The sequence below is a fragment of the Pseudophryne corroboree genome, chromosome 4 (genome assembly GCF_028390025.1).
Source record: "Pseudophryne corroboree isolate aPseCor3 chromosome 4, aPseCor3.hap2, whole genome shotgun sequence".
NCBI lineage: Eukaryota > Metazoa > Chordata > Amphibia > Anura > Myobatrachidae > Pseudophryne > Pseudophryne corroboree.
Genome location: NC_086447.1, coordinates 399,294,348 through 399,309,928, shown reverse-complemented (window position 1 = coordinate 399,309,928; position 15,581 = coordinate 399,294,348). Strand labels below are relative to the sequence as shown.

General features: G+C 40.9%; 1 long non-coding RNA gene across 5 annotated transcripts in view; it reads left to right on the top strand.

Annotated features, from left to right (window-relative positions):
- The window catches only part of LOC134911457 (uncharacterized), a 43,986-nt gene extending 28,880 nt beyond the window's left edge, over positions 1–15,106 (top strand). Inside the window, exons 3-8 of one of the 5 annotated variants that reach the window (XR_010176588.1) lie at positions 2,077–2,181; positions 3,796–4,013; positions 8,897–8,960; positions 10,450–10,553; positions 12,161–12,360; positions 13,984–15,106. This is a non-coding gene — a long non-coding RNA (uncharacterized LOC134911457). Of the gene's footprint in view, positions 1–177; positions 443–2,076; positions 2,182–3,795; positions 4,014–8,896; positions 8,961–10,449; positions 10,554–12,160; positions 12,611–13,983 lie in introns of those variants that run through there. The other 4 variants (XR_010176591.1, XR_010176589.1, XR_010176587.1 and 1 more) reach the window with 4 other exon arrangements.
- Positions 15,107–15,581: the final 475 nt, after the last annotated feature.

The following is a 15,581-nucleotide window of genomic DNA, read 5'->3' as shown; positions in this document are numbered from 1 at the left end:
TTATATATACATGTGGTTGATATAATTTTTATTTTCCCTGTAAGTTTAGAAAGATGTGTACTGCTGAAAATCAAAGAGGAAATACGGGGGCCGGCGCTGGCGGACGCGTGGAACGCACGGTGCGTTCCACGGACAAATACGGAAGTGACGAAGCGAGAACCTCTTCCGGAAAGCCGCGTCACGCGGCATGCGTTCCACGGCCGCCTGCGGCGGATTAACAGAAATCAGTGAGCCCTATAAATAGGGTTCTGTACAAGGGACAGATACCGGAAGCCTGAGGAAGGGAAACCGAAACGCGTTGCTGACGGCGGGGACTATCTGTTTGGGACTCAGACGGACCTACCTTTTGGAGAAAAGAACTGGACTTCCAAATGGAGTAACCGGGACTCGCAGAGGACTTCCAGTTTTTTCCTATCTCCTGCACTGTGTGTTTTAACATCTGGTAGGCGTTCTGACTCATCAGTGATTCCCCCTTTTAAATGTAATTTTTATTGTCTGTCTTTTAAAATGGATATTAAAAAACAGTATTATGCTATGTGAGTATCCTCTCTTTTACAAGCTCACTGGGAGGATTTTAATAAAAGAATCTGATTTTAAGAAACTCCTGTGTTCCGATCTCGCTTGGTGAAATATCCATACGCATATACCTCATTGATTGGAGGGGTATATAGAGGTAATTAGACTACAATAAGGTGACCCACATGGGCATAACGGATTTATTATCATCTATCCACTATCCTAAATAACCCTTCAGATTCATCCCTGCTGGGTGAATAAACCACATGCATATACCTCATTAATTTGAGGGGTGCATAGAGGTAATTACAACACCATAAGGGGATTCCCTCCACTTTCTACTCACTCCTTGGGAAAACTGTATGGTCTTTTTTCTGCTGGGTGATTTTAATCCACTCGTATATACCTCATTGGTTTGAGGGACTGATAGAGGTAATTATATTTCCATAAGGTGACCAACCTGGGTGTTCTGGATCTATCACCTTTTGGGAAATAGCCTCGTATCATCTTTTTGTTATAAGAAGTGGAAGTGTTTCAAATATACTACACCATGATATATTTATCTTTTTCTTTTTGAGGAACAAATTGAACAGAAAGGAGCGCCATTTTGCATTTGACACATTTGTATCTTTTGAGAGTTTTAAATGTCAAATTCACTCTTCAAATGCTGACACTACTGTGCTAAATCCAGTCTTACTGTCCTCCAGGGAGCTTCATGCCCTATCGCAAGATGGCTGCCTGGATCACTACTATGTGCATGGGCAGGGCCGTTACTTGGGGCAGGCGAGCAGTGCAACCGCCGCGGCACTAACTGTGGCTCCCTGCTTCCCCCTCCTATTTCTCCCCGAGTAACCCACTCGGGGGGCGGAGTTTCACGGAATGACGCGGTTGCGTCGTTACGTCACAACGCAACCCCGTCACTCCGCGAAACTCCCCCCCCCCCAGAGTGGAGTACAGAGGGGGATCCAAGTTAGGAAGAGGGAAAGGCCGGCGCGAGGAGCCTGGTGAGGCGGGCCGAAGAGCGGTAATCGCCTCTGTAAGTATTCTCTCTCTCTCTCTCTCTCTCTCTCAATGTGTAAAATGGGGACACCTGCCGTAATGTGTGAAATGGGGACTCTTGCCTGCCGTAGTGTGGGGATTTAATATATCAAGGGCATTGCGGTGTGTGGCATAATATGGTGCAGGGGGCATTACTGTGTGGGTCTTAATATGGTAGAATTTTTTTTTCCTGTGGTGGGCGTGATCTGTTGGAGCAGGGTCAAAAACTGGATTGTGAGGTAGTCTTTTCAGACGAGGCCACACCCATTTAGATGAGGCCACGCCCCCTTGCCGGGTGCGCGCGCAAGTTTTTTTTTTTAAATCTAGGTGTGGGGGGGGCACATTTTTTTATGTCATGGGGGGGCATTTTTAAATCTCGCACTGGGAGCCAAATTGGCTAGAAACAGCCCTGTGCATGGGTCATCTTATCTTTACTGTGTATAGGAATATGGTGGGAGACAGAAGCCTTCTGCTTACCTCCTATGTGTGACTTGGTTAATACCTGTTATAATTCTGTTCCAGCACCTCTGTACCACTACCCGTTTGCAGCACACACTCAACGGCTGGTGAGTTGTATGAAACCCGACTCCGCTCAAGTTCCACTCCATGACCAGTGTACATGTAACAGTGAGTATGACTGCACCTGCTATCTATCAATAAACCATCACTGGTTAAGTAACCGGGCTGTACATAGTTTGGGTCATCCGCTTGTGTGTGCATATATAATGCTGCAATATGAACACATGTGCGCACTTCATTTCCAACAGCCTATGACATCGCCAAGAGATGTGCTACACACATGTGAATACAGCCTTGCTGTACTGAACTATTGCTTGTTCTGACACCTAGACAGAAGCAAGGGTCAGTAAATATAATGTATGCCTAGAATATACCAAAAACTGATATATGGATGTTTTACAGAAATGCGTGTACATTTAGACCACAGGAACTGATGTATTGCCAGCTCTAAGTCATGCCTAAGTAATGGCAATGGGTTAAACCTGGAAGAACCTTTTTAACCTTTCCCACCTTTCAATACAACATGAACATAGTGTCTAAATATCCATTGTTATTCCTTCAAAGGTGCATATTAACAAGTAATTAAACTAAAATAAAATGGGGAGTGGACTCGCAGCCTATGATGGCTGACATGCTTTAAACTTTCTCCATAAAGCCTATTATCATAGAACTTACAGTGACCTTCTGGGGGGGAGGGCACATTGGGCTAAGCAGATCGCCAAAATTTCACTGCCAGCCCAGACACCTGGCCTTTGTACTGTGGTATACAGTACTGTATGTCACTGTGGAGCATGCATGCTGTATACCTTCATTGCACCTGTGAACTGTCTGCTGCCCCTCACTCTTGCTTCAATACTGGGACCTGCCTTACTGTCATCCCCAAGACTGTAGTTGGGGAGTGACTGCTTTAGTGACAATGGAAGTTTGTTTCCTCTATTCATCAGAACTACCCTTTTTTGCCTGCATACTGCTGTGCAGCATGACCTCCTGTCTGATGGTGGTAACTGATTCCTAGGGCAGACCTCCTCCCCCCCATTTGCTTGTTCCTTAGTGGTGACTTGGCACCAAAACTGTTTTCCATTTTGTGAGGTCTGTGCTCCCCTCCCCCACACTCCCTGGCAAACTATAATACCCCAGGTTGCTCCTGTTGCTGCCTTCCACATCCCTTTGTCAGTGGGGCATTTATATATGATAATGCAAATGTTCTAGACACCCAAGGTCCTCCCACCTAGAGATTGTTCCCCCCTTTTGCTGCTATGTAGCTGTCCTTGGCCCATGCTAAAAATAGACTTTTCCTGAAATTACTCAAGACTTTCCATGGCAAGAGAAGCATCTCTTGTCTTTTTCTGCTTTCCCATCTGCCTGTTGTCCCCTCTACCAAATGTGATATTCATACTCCCCAATCTCTCACTGCAGACTTGGAAATCCTAACTTAGAGTTGACTCACTTTCCATTGAGAGGGTGCATCGTGCTCTTTGCCCTATGCTGTAGGCCTTTGTGCCCCCCAAGTAATGTTATCTGCAAGTTCCTTTTACTTAAGACCAATTATTAAACCTCTATGGCTAGAAGGTCCTCTCTGTATATTTTATTTGAAAGTATCAAGCTACAGATTTGGTTATTTCCACTATTGCTAAGTGTAGTGACTAATTAAAAGAAACCTGTGTAAGTAATAACAATTTCACATAGCTTGTTAAAACTACAAAATGTTTTAACAAATTTCAGGAGAAGAAAAAGATGAAGAAGAAGATTAATAGATACTTGAAGAGCTATCTGAATACACTACTACTACTACTACTACTACTACTACTACTACTACTACTACTACTACTATTGCTAATGCCATGAAACCCACCACATATAAAATTACAATCTGCAAGAAAAAGTCTGCATATTATCCCCAAGATAATATAGGCCCATAAGTACAGGTATTTATGAATCTGGTGAGTAAGTACTTGGATAATATCCAACTCACAAATAAACATTGCTATCCAAGTGGTAATCTCAATCACCACAAGAAGAAAACCATCAAATAATTGAGAGACTTGACAGATGTGGTTACTAAATCTTCTGACAAAGGAGGACTTATAGTGATATGGCCAAAGCACATGTATATACTGTATTTAGGAGTCCCTAAAACAGGTGAAAGATTAGTGATGATGGGCTAGATGCATCATCGCTTGGAAAATGATAAAATGGAGAATGAAAAAGTACCAGCCAATCAGCTCCTAACTGCCATGTCACAGGCTGTGTTTGAAAAATGGCAGTTAGGAGCTGATTGGCTGGTGCTTTTTCACTCTCCATTTTATCGCTTTCCAAGCAATGATGTATCTGGCCTGATATCTAAAATCAATGTTTAACCCTGCAGATATTTGTAATATTTATTACACTAGACTGATAGATCAAGCCCTCCAAAGAAACACCATCAATAAACATGAACATTAATATCTTAAGGTAGAACACCCAAAAACTCCACCTTTTTACTTAGTATCATAGGTTCATAAAAATGTGAATAATCCTCACAGTAGACCAATAGTCTCAGACACTGGTGGACTTTTAGAAAAGGCAAGTACTGTACATTAATTGACATCCACCTGAGAAAACATGTACTTGGAATACTGTCATATGTATGTAACACTTCTGACATCCTGAAAAAGCTATATTATGTCAAAATGTAGGAAAATTATCTACTTGCCAGTCTGGGCTTTGGATCTCTATACATGAGAACAGAACACAAGCTTTGCATACCAGCAGTTAGGTATTTGTTCAATATGCACACAAGCTGGGTGTAGAAGCAGTTAGGTATTATGGATGACTTCCAGGAAGTTTTACTAGAACTTCTTAATTTTGCTTTGCATAAAAACTTCATGTTTAACAACCATTTTTTCTGGTAGGGGAGGGGGGCAGTCATGTAGACACCTGAATGGTAAGTAATGGCGTCCAGTTACCCGGATCGTGACATCCCTATTTCTCCAGCAGAGTATTACCCTTCAGTTTGCACTTACATAAAACAGCGTAACAGCAAAGCAGGGATTAGCAGGATATCCAGCTAAGGGTGAGAACTGTCATAATACATTGCACCCTGAGTATGCCTTCTAAATAGAGACTAGTGACTTTTTACCTACTGTACAGTGAAATCTAATGATAGCAGGAGAGACTGCTTATACTGTACATTAAGCCAGATAAGGAAATACAAGGACTTTGCCAGGGATAATTACAAGGGAAACCTACTAGCACATCGGTAGTTTCCTATTACACATACTACCGCAATGTAGAGTTGGAGGAATTGTCCTAAAATGAAAGAAACATCATGATAGCTTTTTACCTCTGATATTAAACCAGGCATTTATCTAAATGGAGCTATGTAATACATTTATCTGCTAACCTATCCAGAAACGTAAATATATATCACAAGGATTCCTTGATTGTAACAAGACCTAAAGTGCAGCTGCATTCCTCAGGAAAATGAAACAAAAGTATAGTTGCGATATAGTTTGGAGCTCCTATTCCCAGATATCTGTTGCAATATTTTGTTGTGATATTTAAAGCACTATTCAAAATATATTTAGGTAAGGGTAAAAGAGGAAATGCCAAATGTCCAGAGTTCCTGTTAAATAAAGACATTTTAATTTATATTGTTTTAATTAACGTGTTTGGGGAGAACCTCTTGCCTCTCTGCCGGAAAGAAGACTAGATGGTCACACATCGACTGCAAGAGTAGCCCTATGACTATGCAGACTGGCCGCAGCAGTAATGATGCTAAGCCATGGGGTCTTTTTACTAAGCCATGGATGGAAATAAAGTGGATGGCGATAAAGTACCAGCCACTCAGCTCATAACTGTCATTTTTCAAATGTGACATGGCAGGAGCTGATTGGCTGGTACTTTATCTCCATCCACTTTATCTCCATCCTAGGCTTAGTAAATAGACCCCCATGTTTCTCTATGTACATAATTGCAGCTCATGGTAGTACACGCCCCAAAAACGACCATGACATGCCTACATTTTTGCTGCCATTTCCTGTTGTCTCCCCCAAATGGTCACTTCCTGTCAGTCACTATGCAATGAAATTCTCATTGTGAGACTGTGTGTGATAAAGAGTGAGAAAACTTACATACTTTGGCTAATATAGTACCTTAAAAAGTATGATGATGATAATAGTAATAAAAATAATAATAATAATAATAATAATTATGATAATGAATATACAAAAAAATGTCATTACAAGGGGGAGATTCAAATGTTTGAGAAGTCAGTTGGGAGTCTGTTTTTTCCTATCTAATAGACAGGGGGGGGGAAAGACACCCAACCGACTTTTCAAATATTTGAATCTCCCCCCAAATGTCTGGTCCACCATGTTTCAACTCAATAGATACTGCATGTGGTATATTTATATAGGCATATTTTATTATATATTATGGGTTAACTCTGCAACCCAGTAATGTTATGAAGAGATGTGCTGTCCTTTTTGAAAACCCTCTTTAACTATTTTATGTATTCTTTCTATAAGAGACTTTTTACAATATTTTTTTCTGCACCTTATCAACTACATCAAAATAATATATTATATGTGTATATAATTATTGTGCTAAACTTTGACAGGGTCTGACTGACTTCTCAGTCAGACCCTGCCCAAGGTAAATAGTATGCTGGACCTGCAAACCAAAGAAGGTCAGAGAATGAATGCATGCGATATGCCAAAAACCTGGCACCAGTCAGCAAGCATATTTAGCACTAACTAAAGAGGAAGAGAGACGCTTTAAGCAGGACAGATAAAAGAGTGTCTGATATCTGCAATTGTTGTTAGCCAAGCCACATTTTACTGTGCAGTGGTTTATATATTGTAGGTTTTATCAGAACTCTCTAATCCCTGCAATTTTTGAATATATATATATATATATATATATATATATATATATTGACAAATGGAGTAAATAAAAGCGCCTAATAGTGTCGGTGAATAAAACCTGTGCGGTCAGGTGCAGTTATTAAAATAAATAGCAACTTGGCTCCAAATATTTTCAGACTGATGACACTTTAGAAGCCGAACATGTAAAGAGAAGATAAAAGCAACATAGTGTGTACTGTTTTGAAAAACAATATTTTTCACAGTCGTTTCAAAAAATCAGGAATGTGGCTCATTCCAAAATATTGAGTGAGCGAAACTGATGATTCTTAAAAAAGAAGATAAAAGCTATAAAAGACAGTATTTTCACAAACAGCTTATATGTTAGGAATGTGGCTCATTCCAATTAATATTGAGCAAGCGTAATAATAAAAACAATTTAATGGGCACAATCCTGCCACGCTTAAAGATAACAAACGTACAAGACAATTAACATAAATAGGCAATTCATCTGTCCATAAATGCAGGTAGCACACGTACAGGATTGAATAATTAAAACAGCTTATCTGTCCGCATGTGGGGAGTCCAAAGGGTAAGTAGCAGGTCCCTGTTCCAACGTGTTTCGTCCTATTGTGTGGACTTCATCAAGGGGATAGTCGTTATGGGCACAAACAGGAAATTTATAGAGCTAGTGAGAGGTCACATGTTAAACATGTGGGTGTGACATCACTTCCTAAACATAAAAGCTAAAACCAGTATTTATAACAATGGATAATTGCAATGAAAACAGAGATGTTATATATCAGAAGCAGATCATGTTCGTAGAGAATAAAAAAATAGGATTTAAGTGAACTGAGAGTGATAAAACGGCGGTGGAACGCAAAAGACGCATCAATTTCCGCCCACAATGGCCTTGGAACGCAAAATTACGTCACTTCCGCCGGACGTGTACAAATAATAAAACTCATATTTACAGGGTAAAACTCATATTCACAGGATATGTGCTGTCTGCGCTTATGTGTGAAAGCACCCGCAGACAGCACTAACGTAAAGTGCAGGGAGTGAGATAGGGATAATAGTGTGTTTGGTGTGTCGGGCGGCGGTGGAACGCACTCGTCACTTCCGCCTATGTGTTGGAACGCATCCGCATCACTTCCGACGGGGGATAAAACAGGTAACAGTGATACAAGGGGATAAGGACAATGTTTGAGACGGCAACAAAATAGCAAAGTACTGATCCTAGTCCAATAGTAAATACCAGACCCAAGCTGCAATGGATATAAAAGTCAGTTTTGGTTAAAACTGTAATAGTTCATGGTGATGACGTCATATCCGGATGTCTGTAGCCGCAGATGAACCGCATAATGGGGCGCACAGTCATTTTCATGTTTCTTTAAAAAGGTCTGACAACAGTGGATCAGTAATTTCTGGTAGTTAGAATACCCAGCCGTCTTGTTTTGATCCCAATTCACATTTAGTGAATATTAATTAACAGGATCCTGCAATGCACAGCCATTAAAAAAAAAAAAAAAATATATATATATATATATATATATATATACACACACACAATAAAAGATATTTATTTAAAAAATATATATAGTGTAAAATGAATACGTGCATTATGTGAAGACATGATTTGAGTATGTAATAATAAATTACGGGCATGCAGAATAGTGGTCATGCATGGTGAAGGACAACAGAATAAAATAGTGGTTAAAGTGATGTAGTGGAGATGAATTAAAGGAAAGGCGCAATTTCAAATCCCTCATTAAATCCCTCATTAAATAGTTCTTAATTAAAAAATCCAGAACATTTCTCGCTTTGAAAGTTTGTTCAGGATATCTCCACCCCATTCTCCGAGACTTACAACTTCTATACCTTTAAAGGTGAGGTCTATCCTGAAAATGTCTATATATAGCATGTGTCTGGATTTTATTCTTGATGTTTCTAACATGCTCTTGAATACGTGTTTTTAGGCATCTCTTCGTTTTCCCGACGTACTTGAGACCACAGGTGCATTCTAGAAGATACACAACCATAGTTGAGTTGCAATTAATGAAGTGCTTAATAGTATATTCACATGAATTGTCATTGTTGGAAAATGTCTTCCGATTCCTATGGACAAGTTTGCAGCAAATGCAGCTTCCACATTTGTAACTTCCCTGGCATTTCTTTATTGAGGAAGACCAACATTCCTTATTCACAATTCCATCGCATACAAAGAAACAGCAGTCTAAAGGAAGACCAGGATCACCAACTTCAAATGTATGCTGAAAGATTCAAAGAAAGGGAATACCCTAAAGACGTCATCGCAAAAGCACTCGACAAAATTAAGGAGAATCCTCTGCAAAAAGATCAAAGTGCCCTGGTCCAGAGTCAATCACGCTATACAACCCCTTTCATCATGACATACAGTTGCCATGAAGCTAACATCAGAAAATCCCTAAGCAAGCACTGGAACATCCTTATGATGGATCCCATCCTTAAAGACATCCTACCTCCTAGACCGCAGATTGTTTTCAGAAAGACCAGTAATCTTAAAGATATTCTAGCACCTAGCCTATTAAAATCTGAATCATCTTCCTCAATAAAGAAATGCCAGGGAAGTTACAAATGTGGAAGCTGCATTTGCTGCAAACTTGTCCATAGGAATCGGAAGACATTATATATATATATATAAAACCCTCCCATCCCGGAGCCTAACCCTAACCATCCCCCCTGCAGCCTAAACCTACCCTCCCATCCGCACGCGCGGCTTACCTCGCTGCAAAGCCGGTAGTCCTTTGTTCAGGATATCGGCCGCCGGCATTGTGGTCCATGACAGGATCCTGATGTTTGTATTCAGAGCTGTTTCAGGATTCCTGCATTGGTATTCTGACTGCCAGGATCCCAACCCCTGGAATACTGACCAGATCCCCTTTTAAATATGTCCCACCTGCAGGGCAACACAGTTTTACCTGAGGGAATGTATCCACTTTCCATTAAGAGTTGGTAATATCTCCTGGGGTGTAGCCAGAGAGAGTAGGGCACTTATGCCCCAGTTGAAAGATGAAGAAGTGGGCAGCAGCGGGGAAGCTGCAGTCTCTGCCACAATACAAGCATTTCACCTACCCAGATATCTTTGCTTCTTTGCTGGTGGAATCGCTCACCATGATCGTGACTCACTGCACTGCAGTTGTCAGGGAAAAAGTCCAGATGAGAGTTGAGAAAAAGGATTTTAAGCGACTTGTAGATGCCAAAATTCCCTAGTATTTAACAAAATACCCCTACATCATCAGAACTAGGCTATATCTGAGAAGCAGGAGTTAACTGAGAGTTTTAAATGTCAAATTCACTCTTCGAATGCTGACACTACTGTGCAGAATCCAGTCTTACTGCCCTCCAGGGAGCTTCATGCCCTATCGCAAGATGGCTGCCGGGATCACTACTATGTGCATGGGTCATCTTGTCTTTACTGTGTATAGGAATATGGTTGGAGACAGAAGCCTTCTGCTTACCTCGGTTAATACCTGTTATAATTCTGTTCCAGCACCTCTGTACCACTACCCGTTTGCAGCACACACTCAACGGCTGGTGGGTTGTATGAACTTGACTCCGCTGAAGCTCCACTCCATGACCAGTGTACATGTAACAGTGAGTATGACTACACCTGATATCTATCAATAAACCATCACTTGTTAAGTAACCGGGCTGTTCATAGTTTGGGTCATCCGCTTGTGTGTGCATATATAATGCTGCAATATGAACACATGTGCACACTTAATTTCCAACAGCCTATGACATCTCCAAGAGATGTGCTACACACATGTGAATACAGCCTTGCTGTACTGAACTATTGCTTGTTCTGACACCTAGACAGAAGCTAGGGTCAGTAAATATAATGTATGCCTAGAATATACCAAAAAGTGATATATGGATGTATTACAGAAATGCGTGTACATTTAGACCACAGGAACTGATGTATTGCCAGCTCTAAGTCATGCCTAAGTAATGGCAATGGGTTAAACCTGGAAGAACCTTTTTAACCTTTCCCACCTTTCAATACAACATGAACATAGTGTCTAAATATCCATTGTTATTCCTTCAAAGGTGCATATTAACAAGTAATTAAACTAAAATAAAATGGGGAGTGGACTCGCAGCCTATGATGGCTGACATGCTTTAAACTTTCTCCATAAAGCCTATTATCATACAACTCACAGTGACCTTCTGGGGGGGAGGGCACATTGGGCTAAGCAGATCGCCAAAATGTCACTGCCAGCCCAGACACCTGGCCTTTGTACTGTGGTATACAGTATGTCACTGTGGAGCATGCATGCTATATACCTTCATTGCACCTGTGAACTGTCTGCTGCCCCTCACTCTTGCTTCAATACTGGGACCTGCCTTACTGTCATCCCCAAGACTGTAGTTGGGGAGTGACTGCTTTAGTGACAATGGAAGTTTGTTTCCTCTATTCATCAGAACTACCCTTTTTTGCCTGCATACTGCTGTGCAGCATGACCTCCTGGTCTGATGGTGGTAACTGATTCCTAGGGCAGACCTTCCCCCCCATTTGCTTGTTCCTTAGTGGTGACTTGGCACCAAAACTGTTTTCCATTTTGTGAGGTCTGTGCTCCCCTCCCCCACACTCCCTGGCAAACTATAATACCCCAGGTTGCTCCTGTTGCTGCCTTCCACATCCCTTTGTCAGTGGGGCATTTATATATGATAATGCAAATGTTCTAGACACCCAAGGTCCTCCCACCTAGAGATTGTTTCCCCCTTTTGCTGCTATGTAGCTGTCCTTGGCCCATGCTAAAAATAGACTTTTCCTGAAATTACTCAAGACTTTCCATGGCAAGAGAAGCATCTCTTGTCTTTTTCTGCTTTCCCATCTGCCTGTTGTCCCCTCTACCAAATGTGATATTCATACTCCCCAATCTCTCACTGCAGACTTGGAAATCCTAACTTAGAGTTGACTCACTTTCCATTGAGAGGGTGCATCGTGCTCTGTGCCCTATGTTGTAGGCCTTTGTGCCCCCCAGTAATGTTATCTGCAAGTTCCTTTTACTTAAGACCAATTATTAAACCTCTATGGCTAGAAGGTCCTCTCTGTATATTTTATTTGAAAGTGTCAAGCTACAGATTTGGTTATTTCCACTATTGCTAAGTGTAGTGACTAATTAAAAGAAACCTGTGTAAGTGATAACAATTTCACATAGCTTGTTAAAACTACAAAATGTTTTAACAAATTTCAGGAGAAAAAAAAGATGAAGAAGAAGATGAATAGATACTTGAAGAGCTATCTGAATACACTACTACTACTACTACTACTACTACTACTACTACTACTACTACTACTATTGCTAATGCCATGAAACCCACCACATATAAAATTACAATCTGCAAGAAAAAGTCTGCATATTATCCCCAAGATAATATAGGCCCATAAGTACAGGTATTTATGAATCTGGTGAGTAAGTACTTGGATAATATCCAACTCACAAATAAACATTGCTATCCAAGTGGTAATCTCAATCACCACAAGAAGAAAACCATCAAATAATTGAGAGACTTGACAGATGTGGTTACTAAATCTTCTGACAAAGGAGGACTTATAGTGATATGGCCAAAGCACATGTATATACTGTATTTAGGAGTCCCTAAAACAGGTGAAAGATTAGTGATGATGGGCTAGATGCATCATCGCTTGGAAAATGATAAAATGGAGAGTGAAAAAATACCAGCCAATCGGGTCCTAACTGCCATGTCACAGACTGTGTTTGAAAAATGGCAGTTAGGAGCTGATTGCCTGGTGCTTTTTCACTCCCCATTTTATCGCTTTCCAAGCAATGATGTATCTGGCCTGATATCTAAAATCAATGTTTAACCCTGCGGATATTTGTAATATACACTAGACTGATAGATCAAGCCCTCCAAAGAAACACCATCAATAAACATGAACATTAATATCTTAAGGTAGAACACCCAAAAACTCCACCTTTTTACTTAGTATCATAGGTTCATAAAAATGTGAATAATCCTCACAGTAGACCAATAGTCTCAGACACTGGTGGACTTTTAGAAAAGGCAAGTACTGTACATTAATTGACATCCACCTGAGAAAACATGTACTTGGAATACTGTCATATGTATGTGACATTCTGACATCCTGAAAAAGCTACATTATGTCAAAATGTAGGAAAATTATCTACTTGCCAGTCTGGGCTTTGGATCTCTATACATGAGAACAGAACACAAGCTTTGTATACCAGCAGTTAGGTATTTGTTCAATATGCACACAAGCTGGGTGTAGAAGCAGTTAGGTATTATGGATGACTTCCAGGAAGTTTTACTAGAACTTCTTAATTTTGCTTTGCATAAAAACTTCATGTTTAACAACCATTTTTTCTGGTAGGGGAGGGGGACAGTCATGGGGGTAAAATGTGCCCCCACCTACACAAATGTATTCTTAGGATGGAGGGAAGGCCAAAAATAATTTAATGACGACAGGGATTACCGTGCAAAACATGTGATCACATGAATGTGATATATAGACGACATCCTGATGATATGGAATGGCAGCAAAGAAGCCTTAATAGAATGTTACCAAATAATGATAGTAGCCTGAATTTCAAAATCACATATGACATAAGTAAGGTGATCACATTTATAGATCTCACTTTCTACAAAGACCACAATGATATGTTAGCAACTAAACTTCAAAGAGAAAAACAGCAACTACTGTAATAGTCTCCTCCACAGCACTAGCTCTCATTACCCACCCTCGGTTGCCCCGCTGGTGATAGCCCTGGAGGGGACACATTGGTCTGCTCCATTGCTCCAGGGTCTGCTTTCTGCACCTCAGAGCACAAATAAGCAGGGAGCCCAGGGGGCAGGTACCACTGTCCTCCCTCTCCCTGTCTGGGGGCTGATAGGGTAGTAGAAGTAAATGTGAAGGGGAGAGGGTGAATATGATCTGCAGAAGTCAGGGTCCCTCCTACAGCAGCCAACACCTATGGGGAGAGACTTCCACTTGAGTGCTCACTCCACACACCCTAACATCTCTTCCTTCTTGCAGCTGTACAGCGGGCACAGGCAGCTGCACAGGGGTGATATGTCCTCCTTATCAGGAGACCTGAGCTGAGCCTCTCTTACAAGCCCAAGTTGAGGTAATTATTACCCACCCCGACAAGTCGGCACCCCTGGAGATTGTGTGTGTCTGGGTGATGCTAGGATGGGGTGTTGGTAGGGAATGCAAATGGAGGTGGGTACCATCAACTATCCCACCTCCATGCTCCTAGTATGAACTTATGCCCCTGCTGGATCCCATACAATTTAACACATTCACAATTGAGCAATTATGATTATATTTATCTGAAATACCAGAACTGTTACAATACGTTGCTCCTCATTTGGGGTATTGTGTTTGTATCTACCTTTACAAGCTATGTGAAATTGTTACCATTTACCCAGGGTACAGTGAATTGATCCACTGTGCTCAGTGAGATTGTTCTCTCCAACTGTGACAAATGATGCGGTTTCTCATGCAATATATTGTATATACCCATCAATACTGTAAATCACTAACACCAGGCATTTGGACATATCTATCACTAATTGCGGACTCTTAAGTCGGGTACACAATGGGCGACCTCAGCTAATTAGCAATCAGCGTTATATTGCTGATTGCTCATTAGGGGAGATAGCCAGTGCATACACACTGAACAACATCGATGTACGATATTGTTCAGTCACGTTATCCCCCTCACTCCCCGAACATGCTGCTCAAAGATATAGTTAACATTGAGCTGCATGTTCGGTAAATCATCGATACACACTGGACGATATGACCGATAGATCTTTTTAAAAGAGATCGTTATTGTTCATATTGTCCAGTGTGTCGCCCAATGTGTAAGGGGCTTTACCCTCATATTTGCTTCTGGGCAATTTTCTTTATTGTTATTGTGAATCAGCCTTATAATGGACACATAATCATTCAATTCAGATGACAACACATTAGGAGGAATTATCCTGAAGAGGGTAAGATTACTGTGTAATATATCATTCTGATAAATTAAGTGTAATCTTGTCTTCATTGAAATTTATAAGCATCCGTTTTTAGTACCCCAAGATTTATAATATTGTGTGCCTCCTGACAGCACAAAAACAGACAGATGTAGCTACGCTCATCCATCCTCTGTGTGGCGTGTAGTGCAAAACACTAGTTGCATTACGTATGCCTGCGCATGGTTGCAGGGTGGCATATTCAGTTGCAAGTTGGCGAATTCAGTCTCAGTGCAATACCAGTGTTCATCCATCAGGTGTCGCTTTTGAAAATTGCCATTGTAAAGTCGAACAATGCTTGCAGTTTATAATAATAATAATAATAATAATAATAATTTTATTTATATAGCGCTCTTTCTCCAACAGGACTCAAGGCGCTTTACAGACATCAAAAACAATACACATGATACAGAGGATTTGAGTAATACAACAATAGATAAGCAACACAGACATAAAAGAAAAACCTTAAGCCCACAGAAAGCATAACGCAGGATTGGTGCAGGTATTTTGGGTAATAACTTCCAAGGGTTGTGTATTCCACCCTCACAGGTACCAAGTGCAGCAGCCATCTTCGGCGCTCCGCGTAGGATTACGCAGGGTGGAATAGTCTAC